This window comes from Dermacentor silvarum, chromosome 10 (genome assembly GCF_013339745.2).
Source record: "Dermacentor silvarum isolate Dsil-2018 chromosome 10, BIME_Dsil_1.4, whole genome shotgun sequence".
Taxonomy (NCBI): Eukaryota; Metazoa; Arthropoda; class Arachnida; order Ixodida; family Ixodidae; genus Dermacentor; species Dermacentor silvarum.
The window spans coordinates 56467880-56486069 of NC_051163.1; the positions used below are offsets into that span (position 1 = coordinate 56467880).

The 18190-nt window shown below is 47.6% G+C and overlaps 1 protein-coding gene and 1 long non-coding RNA gene across 4 annotated transcripts in view; one reads left to right on the forward strand and one right to left on the reverse strand.

Annotated features, from left to right (window-relative positions):
• The window catches only part of LOC125940953 (uncharacterized), a 40943-nt gene extending 22859 nt beyond the window's left edge, over positions 1-18084 (forward strand). The window contains exons 2-3 of the long non-coding RNA XR_007464112.1: positions 13481-13808; positions 17671-18084. This is a non-coding gene — a long non-coding RNA (uncharacterized LOC125940953). The remainder of the gene's footprint in view (positions 1-13480; positions 13809-17670) is intronic.
• LOC119431387 (calcium and integrin-binding protein 1) overlaps positions 1-18190 on the reverse strand; it is a 71486-nt gene that overhangs the window by 30579 nt on the left and 22717 nt on the right. The window lies entirely within an intron of this gene.

Consider the following 18190-nt stretch of genomic DNA (forward strand, 5'->3'; position numbering starts at 1 on the left):
GAAGTGTCCATATAATTGCATATCGCAATAAAAGTAGCGCATCCACTTAATCCTCCTCCGTTCCACTACAGTGAACTAGAAGTATGGGTAGTGGAAAGCAGCGGAGGGCTGGGCCGCACAGGCAGCGTGAAGCCAAGAGCGAAGATCCCGATAGAGGCGCGCTGGTGTGCTCTCGCGAGGAGCCGTAGACGCGTTGGAAGCCCGCGTGGCCCAAGTGCTGCAACCGCTTTTACCGCGGCTTCTTGGGTGTTACGAGCAGCGTGCTTTCTCGTGTTTTATTGCGATAGCACTTATATGGCACACTCAAAAGCAGATTTACGGCCGTCGCCGTCGCCGTGAAGGTTCCGTATGACGTCATTGGAGAGAAAATCGTCGCCGCGCACGCCGGCGAACGCTGTTTACGGTCGCGCAAGTATGAAAACGGGGCAGCGCGAATTCGGGGTGCGGTCTTTCACGGGCGGTGTTGAAAAGCACACCCCGCGGCGCCGAGAGGAACAAAAGTAGGCGTTCTTCCTCCTGGAAAACGCTGTCGCTTGCGGGAGAGCGCGGACGCGCTCAGATGAGCTCCTCACCTTTTCAGCTTTTCAAGCGGAATTCTGCAAGTACGACCATTTTCACCATTCCCAATGGATCCGTGAAGTTCACCAGTATAAGAGGATACCAACCAGACCTGTGAGTGACTGAAACTTTTTATTTTCCGAGCGCTAACGCAGTTCACCAACGTGCGCGCCTCGCTAACCCAAACGCCGCCGGGAACGCGGCCATCGACGCGCCGGCGAGTGTGCGGTGCTCGCGCGTGCACATGTCGACTTCGGCGGCTCCTGAAACGACACCGATACTCACCAGGCTTTCTGAGCTTCCGGATAACAGCCGGGACAGCATGGACTGCCAGGAAATTGACGCGCACGACCCTCCCGGCTCGCACGAGCCTCGGACGCAAACCCACAGGACGGAAAACGCCAAGCAGACGGATGGGGACTGGCAAACAGTGCTCACGCTCAGGCAGAAGAAAGCCCTAGCACAAGCAAAAAACCAGAAACGCTACTCGGAAAACGCCGGAACATCGACGGCTCACCACACGTCGAGCACACCGGCCCCCGGAAAGCCGAAACGGAAATCTAACTATCGGCGACTGCCCCCTCTTCCCAGAGATGACTTCAAGATCGTTGTGCGTCCACACCAAGGACTGCCCGTCAAAAACTTCACCAGCCCGCAACTAGCGGATGCAGTGACTGCGGCCTGCAATGGTCAAGTAAGCGGAGACCAGTTCCTACTCCGAATCAAACCCGGGTCGAACATTTTTATTGTGTCAACGCCAAGCCAAGAAGTGGCGGACAAAATTCGCCGAATCGCTCAACTGAACTTGAATGACCGCGCGTACGCAGTAAACACATACGTGGCGACCAGCGAAGGAACGAATAAGGGGGTCATACATGGCCTCGAACCACGTACGCCCCCCGATACCCTCAAGGCCAATCTCCGAATACGAACGCAAGGAGTAGAAATACTTAACGCGCGCATGCTGGGCGACACGAAGACAGCCGTGATCACCTTTTACGGAGATATCACTCCGAGATACGTCTACTACAAAGGTGGGGAGCTCGCATGCTATCCTTACAAGAATACCACACAAGTATGTAAGATATGTCACGACATAGGTCATCGCTCGGACGTATGCCCTCAACCGGACATAGTGGTGTGCCACACGTGCGGAACGCAGAACCCAGCACCTGATCACGAATGCGCCCCCATATGCAAAGCATGCAGAGAAGGACATTTGACGGGAGACCGCGAATGCAAGAAAAGGCTAAAACCGACAAGCAACCGCTCACTCAAGACCGGAAAGCAACGACAATCCAGAATAGACGCAGCAAAGCAAAAACTGCCCGCGCCACCAAGGTGGTTCAGCTCCGAAGATGCCGAACGAAACTCATGGCCGACCCTCACCGACACACAACCAGACTCCCAGACAAGACATCGACTCAGGTCCAGATCCCGATCACGATCCAGTTCCAGGTCCAGATCTAGGTCAACAAGAAGACAAAACCCAGATCCTCCCACCTTCCAATCCTCTAGGGCCCCGAAACCCGAGACTCCCGGACACAGGGTGGAGGACTCGCAGAAATTCGACAAATCGAAGGTAAGCTGGGCGAGAGTGGTAACCCCTGCTGTTCCCATAACAGATAACCCAGAATATCAAAAAATTATAGCCGAGAACAAACTCCTAAGAGAGAGCCTGCAGGAAATCAAACGAGAGTTGGCGTCCCTAAAGCAACAACATTCTGCCACTTCTCAAAGCACCGCAAAAGCGGGCACGGCAACGACATCCCCGGCACCGGCATCAAAAGCTCAGACTCCGATAGAAAACGTGCTGGCGCAAATCTCGCAACAAATGCAAAGTATGCAGAATTTCCAACAGCAGTTATACGCAGAATTCCAAAACCTTAAAAGCTATGTAGACGAATCAATCTCAAGCTTCAAACAAACAGTGCGTAAACGTACGAGTGGAAGCCCGGGCGCCCCATCGAGCAGACGGCCGCGTCAACTGAATACAACAGAAAGCGAGAACAATGGCGAGTAGCCTAACATGCACATCAGACCGACTCGAACTATGGCACTGGAATTGCCGCACTTTCAACAAAAAAGCGGCGGCCATGCAACAGTTTATAAACGCGGCTTTGATCAAACCAGATATCATATGCTTACAAGAAATCGGTACCAGACCAGTTAAGGTACGCGGATACTACACGATTTTTAACCCCGATTATCCACGTGTGGCAACACTGGTGGCCAGGGACGTCGCAACGAGTACCCACTACGCACAAAACTGTGCCATGCAGCACCAAATTATAAAAATACATGCCAACAAACGAGGTAGGGCCACAACCATCATAGTAAACATATATAGCCCGCCAAAAGAGAAAGGAGGGGATTTTGAAAATATCCTCGCAGAAACGATCTCCTCACTAGAACGGAAAGACCGACTAGTCTTTTTAGGTGACTTCAACGCCCCTCACACAACCTGGGGTTATAAACGGGACACTACCAAGGGAGCGCTACTATTACAGGTGACAGAGAGATACGGTTTGCAGTTAGAAACGCTTCCAATGGCTCCAACACGCATTGGAAATAGCGTCAGCAGAGATACTTTCCCCGATTTGACATTTACCCTCAACTCGGACAGTGTGATTTGGCAAAATCTCGACGAAACCTTAGGGAGCGACCACTACATTATCAGCCTATCAATGGACTCGGCAAAAATCAGACGCACCATCGGGAAAGTAACAATCACGGATTGGTCGGTTTATCGAAACATTCCCTTCCCCGACAACGGGCTAGATAACGCGGAAGAGTGGGTTGCTCACATTCGGGAGGCTCACGCCCGCACCTCTAAACAAATCACCCTTACCACGGAAAACCCCGTAATTGATACCCATCTCCTGCACCTATGGGATTGCAGGAGGGGCCTCACCAGACGGTGGAAAAGGCAGAGATTAAATCGGAAACTGAGAATCAAAATAGCTGAAATTACTGAAAACGCGAACGACTATGCTAGGAAACTGGAAGCCGAAAACTGGGTCCGGTTTTGCGACTCCATGAGAGGCACACTAACGACAGCCAAAACATGGGCAATACTGCGAAGCATGCTGGAGCCGGAGAATACAAAAACGGTCACTAACAGGACCCTAATAACACTCGCCGAGGAGTTCAAGGGCTCGAACGAAGCCCTCATAAGCTTACTTCGGGAAAAGTACATCGGCACGGTAACCATGGCTCCAGTCATACGGAAGTACAATGGCCCCGCAAATGGGACGCTAGACGCTCCGATATCAAAGGCCGAACTATTCGCAGCGGCGCAATCCGCACGACGGAACACCGCCCCCGGTCCAGACAAACTAACTTACGCAATGCTACGAAACCTTAGCGACGAGCATCTAGAAAAGCTCACAGACTACTTTAACCGGCAGGTTTGGGACAGGGGAACACTACCGACGCAATGGAAGGAAGCGTCCATAGTTCTTATACCAAAGGCCGGGAAAGCCCGCAGCCTGTATAACCTTCGGCCCATATCTCTCACTTCATGTCTAGGAAAACTATTTGAAAAAGTCATACTAAATAGATTAACTAACCACCTAGAAGAAAACGACTACCTATCTGACAGCATGTACGGTTTTAGGCAGCATTTATCCACGCAAGACATATTCCTAAGACTGCATGACGAGGTTATCACCAACATCCCAACAGGAGCAGAACACGTAGTGGTGGCATTAGATTTGAAAAGCGCCTTCGACACCATAGCACACGACCTAATTCTGCAAGAACTAAGCAGTACGGCGTGCGGAGAAAAAACCTATAACTACATTCGATCCTTCCTAACGGGCCGAAAAGCCACAATAGGTCTAGGAGAAGTCCGATCTGAAACTCTCGAGATGCCCAATCGTGGAACCCCACAGGGTTCAATATTATCCCCTTTGCTCTTCAATATGGGCATGAACAGGCTAGCTAAAGAACTGGAAAAAATACCAGACCTAAAATTCGCGCTATACGCAGACGATATCACGCTTTGGGTAACAGAAGGATCCCTGGGGCACAAAGAAAGCGTGCTACAAGAAGCAATACAGACAGTACACCACTTTGCAGTAAAGGGCGGTATGGCTTGCGCGCCGGAGAAATCTGAATTCATCAGAATTCACGGCAGAGGGTACCGCAAACCACAATTCTCGCTCCGGCTCGATGGCGAAGAGCTCAAAGAGGCACAAACAATGCGCGTACTCGGCCTTCGCCTTCAAAGTAACAGGCGCGCAGATAAAACAATCAGAACTCTCCGAACGACAGTCAAACAAATCTCTAGAATTATACGAAGAGTGACGAAGCATCGTAGCGGCTTTAGCGAGGCCGAAACTTTGAGACTTGTTCACGCCTTCGTCATCAGCCGCATTACATACAGCCTCCCTTACCAGGAGTTGTGTAAAACGGATCTGGAGCAGACAGACGCCCTTATACGAACGGCCTACAAAGCTGCCATCGGACTCCCTATGAGCACCTCCACGGCTAAACTATGTGCACTGGGGTTGCACAACACCTTCGAAGAACTTAAGGCAGCGGTATTAATATCGCAAAGAGAGCGCCTAAACTTATCCCCAACCGGGAGAAAGCTGCTAGAAACATTAGGCTACCCCGTACGACCGCACTACTGCGAGGAAGACTTAGTGGCTCTACCTCGAGCGATACGCGAAAACCTCATAGTGGCCCCAGTTCCCAAAAACATGAGCCCCTTTTACCACCAGGGCCGGCGCAAGGCTCGGGCACACCAACTTCAAAAAAGATTTGGAAATTGTTCTGAAGCGCTGTACACAGATGCAGCTCCGGGGCCAGGTGGCCATGTAATAGTGGCCACAAGCTCGATGGATCGATCGAAATTCCAAATTAGCGCGACAATTAGGAGCAAATCCATAGGCACGGCGGAGACAGCCGCCGTTGCAATGGCAATTAAGGCCAAAGATGCAGCCGGCCAGCCCTCTGTGATCCTCACGGACTCACAGGTGGCTTGTCGCCTGTTCATGCAAGGCAGAGTACCGGCATGTGCCCTACGCATACTAGGTCACACGCTCCGGGAAACGCACAGTGTCATCTGGTGCCCGGGCCACGTGGGGGTTGCGGGCAATGAAAGGGCAGATGCTCTCGCTCGAGAATTGGCTTGCCGAGCGGGAGTGCAGCCCGAGAAACCCCGATTCGATCATTTGACATCTCCACGCGACATCCTTGAGCATCAGCGTCTGGAACGCAGAACTTACTCGGGGCCCCATCCGAGTCTGAGCGGAGCGGATGCCCGGGATTTGAGACTAATTCAGACGAATACCTACCCGCACCTCGGGCTGTGGCATGCCATTTGGCCTACGGCCTATCCAGGCCACTGTCCATGGTGCTGGGGGAAGCCAACTCTCGCCCACGTAACGTGGGAATGCACGAGTAGGCCCCCAAAATTCAATTCCCCCCTGTTGGGGTCCAAATTCACAAATAGGGAGCAGTGGGAGACCATCCTCGCCGGCGCGGACCTGGAGACCCAGAGGGGTCTACTCGACCAGGCCCGGCGAGCAGCTCTGGCCAGTGGAGTCTCGGAATAGGGACCCACCCACCCGCTCCCAACACCCCTTTCCTGTCCAATCAATAAAATGTTATTCTCTCTCTCTTTCCTCCTTTACAATCACCATATATGTAGCGCAAACGCGCCTTCTTCCGACGCGCGAAAGGCGGGGGGGGGGGGGAGGGGGGGGGGGGGAGGGAAGGGAGGCGACGTTTAGCTGCTGCACCAAGTGCGTATTTATGTAAAAACGTTGCGAGGCGAGAAGGTGGTAAAGACTTCCGACGCAGCTAGACGAGTGTCCCGTTCTGATGTCGTCGAAAACCGAGCCGCCCCCAGAGGCTCCGGCAACAGTCACCAACGCCGCACGCGTTTTGTGCAAACGCGGGCATAGCGCCGACGGCGTCGACAACAGTTCTGCGTTTGCCGGTGCTGCTGCATGTCCAAGTTTATACAGCTGATAAAGCTACTATCATTACTCCGTATAGCTCTCTACAAATTTGCTATCGCAATTGATGCTTCGCCTTTCAGGTGAAACTGCGACAACTTTTTTTACTGCATCACTTAAGTATATAGCAATTGGCCGAGATTTTATACGTGGGAAGCCAGAAACACCAGACACGAATAGGATGGTTTTCGTTAAAGTTAACCCTATACAGACCCCCCACTTACCATTTTTGACAAGCTGAACTTAATACTTCAAAATTCTGATTTCAACGGTGAAACTTAGCGCGAAGCGCACACGTAGTAGCGGGATACTATGGAGCAAAGTTTCAGCTGTGGATAGTTCAGGAAAGCTGTAACTAATTAACTGCTACACTAACCTTTCATGCAAATGACATTTGTTGCTATTGCTTTATATGATTCGGCTCTCCATAGAGTGCTTATAAGCATACCTGCCATCTGTCTAGAATTCCTCGTCAAATTTACAAATTCGATCTAGCTTTACGGTTTTACGAATGTTGCGTTAAGATTTACGAAAAGTATGTTCAGTTCTCGAAAAATTTTTATAGGTGTTGAAGGATGGGGCGGCGCAATATCACACACCACACAAAAAAAATTCTGATGTATGTGCCAGGCTGCTTTTGTCAGCGCTAGTCGCCACACTAGTGGAGCAAGTTCATTCAAAGAAATTCCTTAAGCAGGCGAAATCGGCAACAAGGTCACTGAAAAAGTCACCGTGCTCTAAAAATTATGAGTTGCATTGTCAGCTCAAAGATAAATGATCGTTGATAAAGTGCGTATGCATCCCATAAAAGGCGTGCGGCCAGAGCAAACTTTGATAAAACGTTTGCTCTCACTACCCTCCCCCATTGGAATGTTGTACAATTTTTAATATTCACAGGTTAGCAGGCTATATGCTGCAAGTAAAATTACTGTTTTGTCTTCCCTACGTTGTGCTTCTTTAACGGACTGATATAATGGGCCGTGTTGTTCTTACGTATGCATGCATGAATAGACTAGCGTGAACTCTTTCATACCAGTGTGATGGTTGCACCGTCCGATAGTTACTGGACTGTGTGATTTCGGTGCCGATGCCCGGAGAGACATTCTTTGCGCGCTTATGTTTGGGTACATGAATAGTTCTTTTTGATATTTTACTCTTGCTTTCTTGGAGTTTTAGTGTTGCTTGAATGACGAATTTTGGAATTTCGCGCACCCAAGGAGGTTTGAAAATCTCCTTGGTTGTACCTCAATGCTGCAGATGAGACCGAAAGAATACCATCCACGTTTGTTAGCGACCAAAGAAAATGTATGTGCATGGATATTTAGCTGTACGTTTGCAGCGCGTTCTGCTCAAACCAGCGTATATGGACCACGTTGCGTTGTGCTCACAGCTGCAAAGCAGGAACAGGCTATATACTCGGGGACAACTTATCTTGGCAGTGAAGCAAAGGCTTAGAGGGTGCGGAGCTTCGGCACAATCGTGTTACTCCGCCAAGCAGTGCGGCTGCTAGCTGCTGCTTTCGGTGCCAGTTTCGGTTTTCTGTAACACGCTGTGTACGCCCCTTGTCCGTCTTCACAACCTCCGATATAGCCCTGGATGTCTATTGAAATTTGACGAAATATTGATTTTACCGTTGAAGATGCCTTATGAAGATCTTGTGTGCTCGTGACAACTACGTTCTCACCAAACTATTTTTCTTTTTTTTTTTGGTATGTCTCAGACGGGCTCCTCAGCTCGATTGTCCATGAGCCTGCACCCTGTTTACAGTGCAGAACAGGTGCTCAGAAAATGTTCTGTGATCCGAGAAATAATAAATAAATAAATGTAAGAAATTATTTTTCAAACAGCACGACACTTATAGTACACCATGCACGGCTTCTCATAGCATTGTGAACATAATATAACAAATGAAGTAGAATATACTTGAGCTAGGGAAATGTGAAAATTATTAATGAATTTAGGGAACTCTTTCTTGTCGCGTAAGGAGACTCTGCGCTTCGGCCCCATAGCTTTCCCTGCACTGCCAAGAAAAGTTGTCCCCGAGTATAATGTGTTTACGCTCAACGGTTATTCCTGCAGCGGAAGCCACAAAACGGTGACCTGACGCCGGCAGAGCCAATCGGGCAGAGTGTGACTGCGCGTTGTTCACTTGGCTTGGCCACTTTCGCAGGCGAATGCACCGCGCGTCTCTGGATGCCTTGTCACCTAGTCGCGCATGCGCCGTCGATAGAGAGACGCCATGACAGCTACGTTCGCGAATGCGCCTAAGCGTCCGTATAACTGTTATCGTTCTAAAGCTACTAGCGTCCTACAAAGTTTTTACGAATTCTTAAACGCACTAGTTCAGGTGGAAGCCGTTTAGGGGATCCAAATGCAAGAAGCGCTTGGGAAGCACGTGAAACCTCCGAGAACGTGAGGTGAAAGCGAAACATGTGAGGAATGGTTATGCAGGCCTTAATATATAGGTAATAGTTAGTCTTAAAGCAGACTTTGCTGTATTGTTCTTAAAACTGCGAAATAAGCTTCCGCGCTTCCTTAGAAAAGTAGTCTCATGGTGTTTAAGAATAGAAAATTTACAGTTGAGACGGTTTGTTTCGAGAAAACTTACACACGAATTTTAAGCCACTGCTGAAGCTGAAATGAACCAGCCCTACATTGGAATGCGTGAAAGATCGGCTGAAACGATGTAACTTTGTTTTTGCTATGGCTTTTGACAAAGCCTGATTTTACCGCCTTCAGGAACGAATTATGATCGACTGTCCATGCAATTGTGAAACATACATGACTTTATGCCAGGTTGCATAAGACTCCACTGAAAGCAAATCAAGGTAGAAGAATGACTCTTTGCGCATTTTATGATGAGTCATCATAATTACAGAGTAACTAAATATTTGAATATTGCAATGTCAGTCGTGCTACGTTTCTTCATAATCAGGATTGAATTACACACTCGAATTACATGCACAACTTATTTGTTGACCACAAGCCTTTCAAAGAAAAAAAATATATTTCGAGATTGATACCAACATGCCCCACGTCAAAAGTCACGTAAAGCACTGTAGTGCTTTTCACCAAAGCTGTACTCTGTGACGATACACATCACTCAGAAATAAAATGGAAGTAATATATAGGTTAACAGAATTATCAGTTTACTCTAAGCTTAATCTTTGCGCTCTATTCCTTGATACCAGTGCACAGAAATGACAAAAAAAAAGGTCGCGTCCACAAAGGAGAACCTGAAGGGGTTACAAAAAGATCTGCGCATCCGACGTGGTGTGGGGAGCGTTTTAAGCGAAGCAGTGCCCTTCCTGCTTATCGAGACCTGTACATACTATTGCTGTAAGTACTATGGTGTACATACTATGCTGTACATACTATTATTGCATGCACATACAACTGTACATACTATTGTACATACTGTGCTGCACATACTACTGCAAATACTATTGCGATAGCAAATATAGGGACACTTCAGGCGAATTTTCGCCGTCGGCGTTGCCATGGAGCTCCGAATATATTGAGGTACATGTATGCTATATATTTATGCATGCCGTATACGCAAGGTACATTTCTTCACCATTCAACTGCCGAAGTTTCTCAAACTATGTCTTATGATCTTGACTAAATCTCACGATGAGCGGCGACATTAATGCGCTTAGCGAAGCAGGAAAGTAGTGACACTTCGTATTTGCCACTGCGGAGACGTGTCATGTATGACTCTTGCCTGCAGCCGGTGTGTAAACCGTGTTCCTTCTCTTGTCCAAGTTTTTTGTGTTTTTTTTTATTGCGATAGCAATTATATGGACACTCAAAAGCAGATTTCTGCCGTCGGCGTCGCCGTCGCCGTGAGGTTCCGTATGACGTCAATGGAGATGAAATCGTCGCCGCGCGCCGAACGCTGTATGTGCGAGTGAAAGGGCGCGAGGGGCGCGCGCTTTCACGGTCGGTAAGTGGTTCTTGAGGGAAAGGGAAAGGTTGGCGCTATCTTCTGCAGCCCTTGAGGGAGCACGGCTCAGAGTGAACGCACAGTGGACACAAACGCGCGTTCTGCGCCGTGCTCCCTTAAGGGCTGCAGAAGTAGGCGTCTCTTTCTTCCTTTACAATAACCATATATGTAGAGCAAACGCGCCTTCTTCCGACGCCCGAGAGGCCGTGGGGGAGGGGGGGGAGGGAAGGGAAGGGAGGCGACGTTTAGCTGCGGCACCAAGTGCCTATTTATATCAGAGGCTCCGGCAACAGTCACCAACGCCGCACGCATTTTGAGCGAACGTGGGCAAAACGCCGACGGCGTCGACAACCGTTCTGCGTGTTGCCGGTGCTGCTGCATGTCCAAGTTTATACAGCTGATAAAGCTAATATCATTACTCCGTATAGCTCTCTACAAATTTGCTGTCGCAATTGATGCTTCGCCTTTAGGTGAAACTGCGACAACTTTTTTTTTTTTTTTTTTTTGCGCTCCACTCTCGTAATTCCCTCTGGAAACGCTGTCCGGTGACTGCTTTAAAACTCGGTTACCTCAGCACAGCAGTGTGATGTTGCACCCGTTAGACCATGGACTTCCCAGTGACCGAAATATTTGGTGTTTTCCCGCCAACTTAGGCCATGGTACAATGGTTAGATCATCGGGCTGCGTTGCTGAGCGAATCAGGTTCGAAACCAATCGGCGGGCCAACTTGGGCCACGGGTACGTGACATTGCGCATGCACCGCTCATCAGTTTACGCCAACTTGTGTTACTGGGCTTGTTACCACTGCTTATATGGAACTCTACGGTAAAGCTCGTTCACCCAATACTGGGATCAATGATCATGTGAAACTTGGTGTGTCACACTTCAATGAAGCTCATTTATGTCATTTTGGGTTACTGGTTATGTAGGCCATTCAATGAAGATCTTGAATAATGTTTATTCTCTTTTATTGACTTAAAGCCTTCGGTCACTGAATATTGTATATGCCGCTCTTCATTAAACCTGTTTCACGCCAACTTGGGTCACTCTACAAAAACGTCTTTTATGCCGACTTGGGTCATTGGTTAGAAAAGGCTTAACGTGGATGTTAAGCTGCGCGTTCTGCTCAGACCAGCGTATACGCACCGCACTGCGTTATGCGCACAGCTGCATAGCAGAAACACGCTTATTCGCCGCTTCTCCCAGCAGGCCCTGGCGCAGACAGAGCCAATCGGGCGGTGTGTGACTGCGCGTCCACTTGGTATTGGTCGCTTTCTCAAGCGAACGCACTGCGCGTCTCTGGATGCCTCCTCACGCCGCGGGGCTGCGCATGTGATAGCCGGACGGCATGACGGCTCCGTTTCGCGAATGCACCTAAGCGCCTTCTTTGTGGGGTTTTACGTGCCAAAACCAGTTCTGATTATGAGGCGCTGTAGTGGAAGACTCCGGATTAATTTTGAGCACCTGGGCCTCTTTAACGTGCACTACAACGCAAGCACATGGGCGTTTTTGCATTTCGCCTCCATCGAAATGCGGCCGCCACGGCCGGGATTCGATCCCACGACCTCGTACTCTGCAGCGCAGCCTTAGCTGACTGAGCCACGGCGGCGGGTTCTAAGCGCCTGTATAACTTTATCGTTTTAAGGGTACTAGCGTCCTACAAGGTTTTCACGAATTCTGAAACGCACTCGTCCAGGAGAAAGCTCTTTAGGGGATTCAAATGCCAGAAGCGTTTCATAAGCATGTGAAACCTCAGAGGACGTGAGGTGAAAGCTAAACCTGTGAAGAATGTTTATGTAAATATGAATATAGGAGTACAAGTTAGTTTTAAAGCTGACTTTGCTGTGCCATTTTTAAACCTGTGAAATAAACTTCTATGCGTGTTTAGAAAAGTAGTTTCATGGCTTTTAGGAATAGAAATAATTTACAGTTTACACGGTTTGTTTCAAGAAAAACTTACACAGGAACCTTGAGCCATTGTTGAAGCTAAAACGAAGCAGCCTTATACATTGATATGCCTGAACGATCGGCTGCAACCATGTAACTGTTCCTCGTTTTCTGAAGAAGCGTGCTTACCAAGACCACGTGACGCAGCTGGACGTATTATTGTGACAGCACATATATGGACACTTCGGGCGAATTTTTGCCGTTGGCGTTGCCGTGGAGCTCCGAATATATTTAGGTCATCATCATAAGTCTAGTTTTATGTCCACTGCAGGACAAAGGCCTCTCCCTGCAGTTTGCAATTACCCCTGTCTTGCGCTAGCTGATTCCAATTTACACCTGTGAATTGCCTCATTTCATCACCCCACCTTGTTTTCTGCCGTACTCGACTGCGCTTCCCTTCTCTTGTCACCCATTCTGTAACTCGAATGCTATATATATATATATATATATATATATATATATATATATATATATGTGTGTGTGTGTGTGTGTGTATGTATATATGTATGTATGTATGTATGTATGTATGTATGCATGCATGTATGTATGTATGTATGCATGTGTATGTGTGTATGCGTGTGTGTTTGTGTGTGTGTGCGTGTGTGCCATAAAGAGGACAGGGAGAGAGAGAGAGAGGAGGGAATTAAACGAGCAAAACAATATCAGTGCTCAAACATGAAAGTGATGTAACTTTACTCGCGTGGCTCTTAACGGGCCGCCTAGTGGCGCCTGTGTGACGTCATTACAGGCCCTACGCGGCATCTTACACCTTTTAAGGGTGCCAGAAGCTTTAGCGCAACCGCGTATATCCCGCCCGCGTCAGTCGTATCCCCGCGTACAGTTAGAACAACGAGGGGTTCAAGCGGAACGCTAAGATTCGCGGTCGCAGTCAGTGGTTCAACGTTAGGGCGAAAGTGCCAATTGGTAGCTTTTGAGAACTCTTGTTTTCATGTCTCTCGCCACGTCGCTGTCGCGAATAGCTGATCTCTGTTGATTCGATTTGTTCTGTTAAGTATATTAAACTCCTTTGTTTTTTTTGTGTTGTTTTTTGTTTCAGCTAGAAACACCTAGCTCAACATGAACTCGTGAAGCTCGATCATGGACATGGCACGTATGACGACGATAGTACAAGCACGACGTCACTACGAATGGAATGACAACGGTGGCATGATGGCGATGACATTACAACAAACAGCATGATTACACTGGAATCACTAGGAGAAAATGAAAACGATGGAACGACCATAACGGCATGACGACTGCCTGACGGTTATGACAACAATGGCATAAAGACGAAGATGTTGCGATGACGGCATGACGACCATGAGTGGCGACGCCCGGTGTAACGACGATGCCGTGAAGACGACGCCGTGACGACCAGACTTGTACGTAACGAATTGCCGGTAATTAATTACTTGTAATCAATTACATCTCTGGCAGTTATGTAACTGATTTATCACTTAATCTTTCGCTGGATAACGTCCAACGGCAGTTCTTCTTTCAGTAACCAATTAAATGTAACCAGATAATTTACTGTTGAGACAAGCTGTAACAGGCGATGCAGCTTTCAGCACTCGAATTTGGCGGCAACTACAGCATAGAGCACCACCCGGGGTTGTGCCACGCGGCAACCTCGCGGATGCACATTTCCACACAGGCGAAGAGAGCCCGGGCGCTCGGCATTCGTTTCCTCATCTGAACGCTCCAACGGATGTTGACCGATTATTTCAACCGGCGCGGTTATACGGCTCAATAGCGGTGGTCACTTCGGACGTTTATGCAAGTAAATCAACCACTGACGATCTTTTTCGCCGTTTCATTGGTCCTGGCGTGAGTACCGTCTCCGAGCCAAAGCAAACAACAATGAAGCGCTGAGTTTTGTAGAGAACCCAAACGCGAGCATCGAGTCATTGAGTAATGCACGTTCTTTTGTGTAAGGTGCCAGACGCGATAGCCCACGGTGGTGCGCGGCTGAGATCGAGGCCGCGGGTTTCATCCAAGCCGCGGTGGACGCATTTAGACGGAGGCGAAATGCGATAACATTCAGTAGAACTAATCCCACGATGAGCGGCGACTTTAGTGCGATTAACAATGAAGAATTCAGGATAAATGTTTCTTGCGCACCACTTGAAACGAGAACTAGAAACGACAGATACAAGCGCAAAGCTTTCAACTGGTTTTAATGGTAGGAAGTCGAGTGATTTTATACACACATGTGAAAACACACACACACACACACACACACACACACACACACACACACACACACACACACATATATATATATATATATATATATATATATACGCTTGTACGCCATACAAATCGACAGTAGTGGCTATTTGTCATATATATATATATATATATATATATATATATATATATATATATATATATATATATATATATATATATATAAACTATGCACGTGTAATCAACAGAACAGACTTGTACACGTGCATTCGGAATAGCAAGATGTCATTAAAACCAGTTGGAAGTTTGCGCTTGTGTCTGCCGTTTCTAGTCCTCGTTTCAAGTGGTGCGCAAGTAACACTTTTCTTGAATTTTTACCAACATGCGCAAAGCAGTACCCTTGTATCAATGTAGGAAAGTATCGACACATCGTGTATTGCCACTTCAGAGACGCGTCATGTATATGTTCTTGTGCGAATACACATTCAGAGATGTTTGTCTGAATACATTTGACGCAGTCCCGATTCCGCCCAAACACCGGATTAATTTACATTTGTTTGCCATTGGAGAGCGCGGCGCATACCAAGTGTCAAATAATACCCTCTGACCCAAGTTGATCCAGCGATTGATTTCAAGCTCGGTTACCCCAGCACAGTAGTCTGGTGAGACCGCGGGCTTCTCAGTGACCCAAAAATCTGTTGTTTTCCCGGCAACTTAGACCATGGTACAATGGCTAGATCATCGGGCTGCGGTGCTGAGGTAATCACGTTCGAAACCAATCGTCGGGCCAGCTTGGGTCATGGGCATGTGACACTGCGCATGTACCGTACACCAGTTCACGCCTACTTGTGTTACTGGGCATGTTGCCGCTGCTTATGTGCCACTCTATAGTAAAGCTCGTTCACCCCAAACTGGGATCAATTATTATGTCAACACCCGCCGCGGTGGCTCAGATGCTATGGTTTTGCGTGGCTAAGCCCGAGGTGGCGGCCGCGGCGGCCGCATTTCGATGGGGGCGAAATGCAAAACCACCCGTGACCCGCGTGCAATCGATGCACGTTAAAAAGCCCTAGGTGGTCGAAATTAATCCCGAGTCCCCCTATACGGCGTGCGCCTCAAAATCAAATCGTGGTTTTGGCACGTAAAACCCTAGAATTCCATTCTTCAACCTTAACTTTGGTCACTGGATATATGGTGCCCCCAACTATCATGCACCAAGACTTTAAAATATGCAAGTGCCACGCGTAGCTGGACAGAACCAAGGTATTGTTTACCGTCGCTTGGAGATACTCAGATTATTTTTTTTTCATTCCGCCTAATTACATAATTCGTCTCAATTAATTATTCGACTTCTCCAATATTATAATTAGATGAAAAGCGTCAATGAGAAAATTGTAGAGCAGCATGAGAAATTCCCGATACAGCTTTCTGTTGCTCAATACGTGCTACATAAAAGTGTTTTCCCGAGCGTGAAAGAAGCCCGCGTATACACACGCATGGTGCCTCGAGCGGCCAGTCGCGCGGCAATTTTGCGTGTATTCGCGGGCTTCTTTTTACGTAGCACGTACTGAGCAAAAGAAAGCTGTGCCGCCGGAGTTTTTCACGTTGCTCTGCAACTGTCTCATTCACACTTTTCATCCAACTATAATATTTGAGAAGCCGAATAATTAATTAAGACTAATTATGTAATTAGGCGGAATGCAAAACATAATCTGAGTGTCTCCAAGCGACGGCAAACGATATTACTTCTTTTCTGTCCAGCTACGTGGCATTTGCATGTTCTTTCTTGTTTTTTTTTTTTTAATCTTGGTGCATGATAGTTGGGACACCCTGTATATGCAGCTCTTCAATAAACCTGTTTCACGCCAACTTGGGTCACTAAGTGTCAAAATGGGTATGCTGTCGCTCTTCAATGATCCTCTGCGACGCATACTTGGGTCGCTGGTCATGTGCCATAGAGTATGTTCCTCGCTTTAACGGCGAAAGAATATCCTTTGAATTTCTCCGGTGGTGGGCGGAGTCGAACACCCGTCATATTGATTCAGGCAATCTTGTCTGAGCAGACATTCACAAACGCGCCACGTGGAGGCTTCTTGGTGGCGGCGTCTAGAGGGCGCGGCGTGTTCGGAGGGAAACGCGACATAGCCGCCATGGCTGCATACAGGCTTCATACACGACGTGTTTCGGCGGTTGCAATGCGGTGTGTCCATACATCGCTTCAGTGTTGATCGCATTAACGTCGACATTCGTTGTGAGATGGGTTCTGCCGAATTTTAAAACATTTCTGTGCATGGTGTTCATTCGTTACGACATCGCAATTTCTCCTTGTGCGCGCATCGAGAGAGAGAGAGAGAGTTTTGAATGTCGCTGCTAGTAGCTGCTCATGGCTTCACAAAAAACAAAAGGTTGTAGAAAATTGTCATGTACGCTGCCTACACTTTTGAATGAACACGATATAACTGGAACTGATATTTCAAGAACTACACAATGAAACCTCAGAATTTTTCTTTGCGTAAATAAATCATTTAAGTTACGAATCGCCACGTTACTTTTACTTCCTTCGATGCACGCAAGTTTTGGTGTCAGTCTTCTCATATTGTTCAGCTTTTTTTTTTTTTTCGCCTTGGCATCTGGTTCATAGCTGTTTTCAAATTTAGTGAAGTGTCTGACGTTTGCTGCTGTCGCCAACCGCAATGTACTGAGGAGGCTGTGGGCTCCTTGCTCTTAGGAGCAGCTTTTACCAACAACCTCCTACTTTTTGATCGAAACAAAATAGTATTGTGTTGTATTGTGCTACGTATTGTAAAATTCCGACAAACAGTTTTTATTGAAGATAAACAACGCGCTAAGGGCTGTCAGCTTGTTCTACTCTCTGCGTTTGATCAACGTTTAAAAAACATTATGGGAATTAAAAGTAACGTAAAAGCAATCGATTACATTTTAGTCATTGCTCAGTTACTTTCGCGGGCCAGTAGTTGGTCACTGAAATCAATCACGTTTTTGAATGACGTAATCGTTAATTGCAATGCGGTAGTTTTTCCCTGTAACGTGTAGAAGTCTGGTGACGACAATAACGTGATGCCGATGCCGGAATGATTGCTTTGGTATGACGTCGACGGCGTGATGATGGAATGAAGCAGCTGTAATGACAACAATGGGATGACGCATTCGCAAGAACAATGACGCAGTTACGACGAAAGTCATGACTACAAAGGCACGACTGATGAAAATGGGAAAACGCGTCACACTACGATGAGAGACGCGCAGCGAATTCCGGGAACAAATACCTTCCGTACCTTCTTTATTCGTCGTCAACTAGAAGATACGCGCGCTCAGACTTTTTATAAGGAAACTTTAAGCGCTAGCTTGCACGAGTTTATTCTGCCTTTTCAGGTATGTGATCGTGGTCTAATGAGTAGAGCATTAAGTTTCTGTGCTGGGGACCAGGGTTAGAAATTGACCATCGGACATTTTAATTTACTTCAAGTGGCGAACTATAGTTACATTTAGTAGAGAGTTTTATATTAGGGGGACGCAAGCGTAGTGGCCCCCTATCTAAAACTCTCTAGTGTCC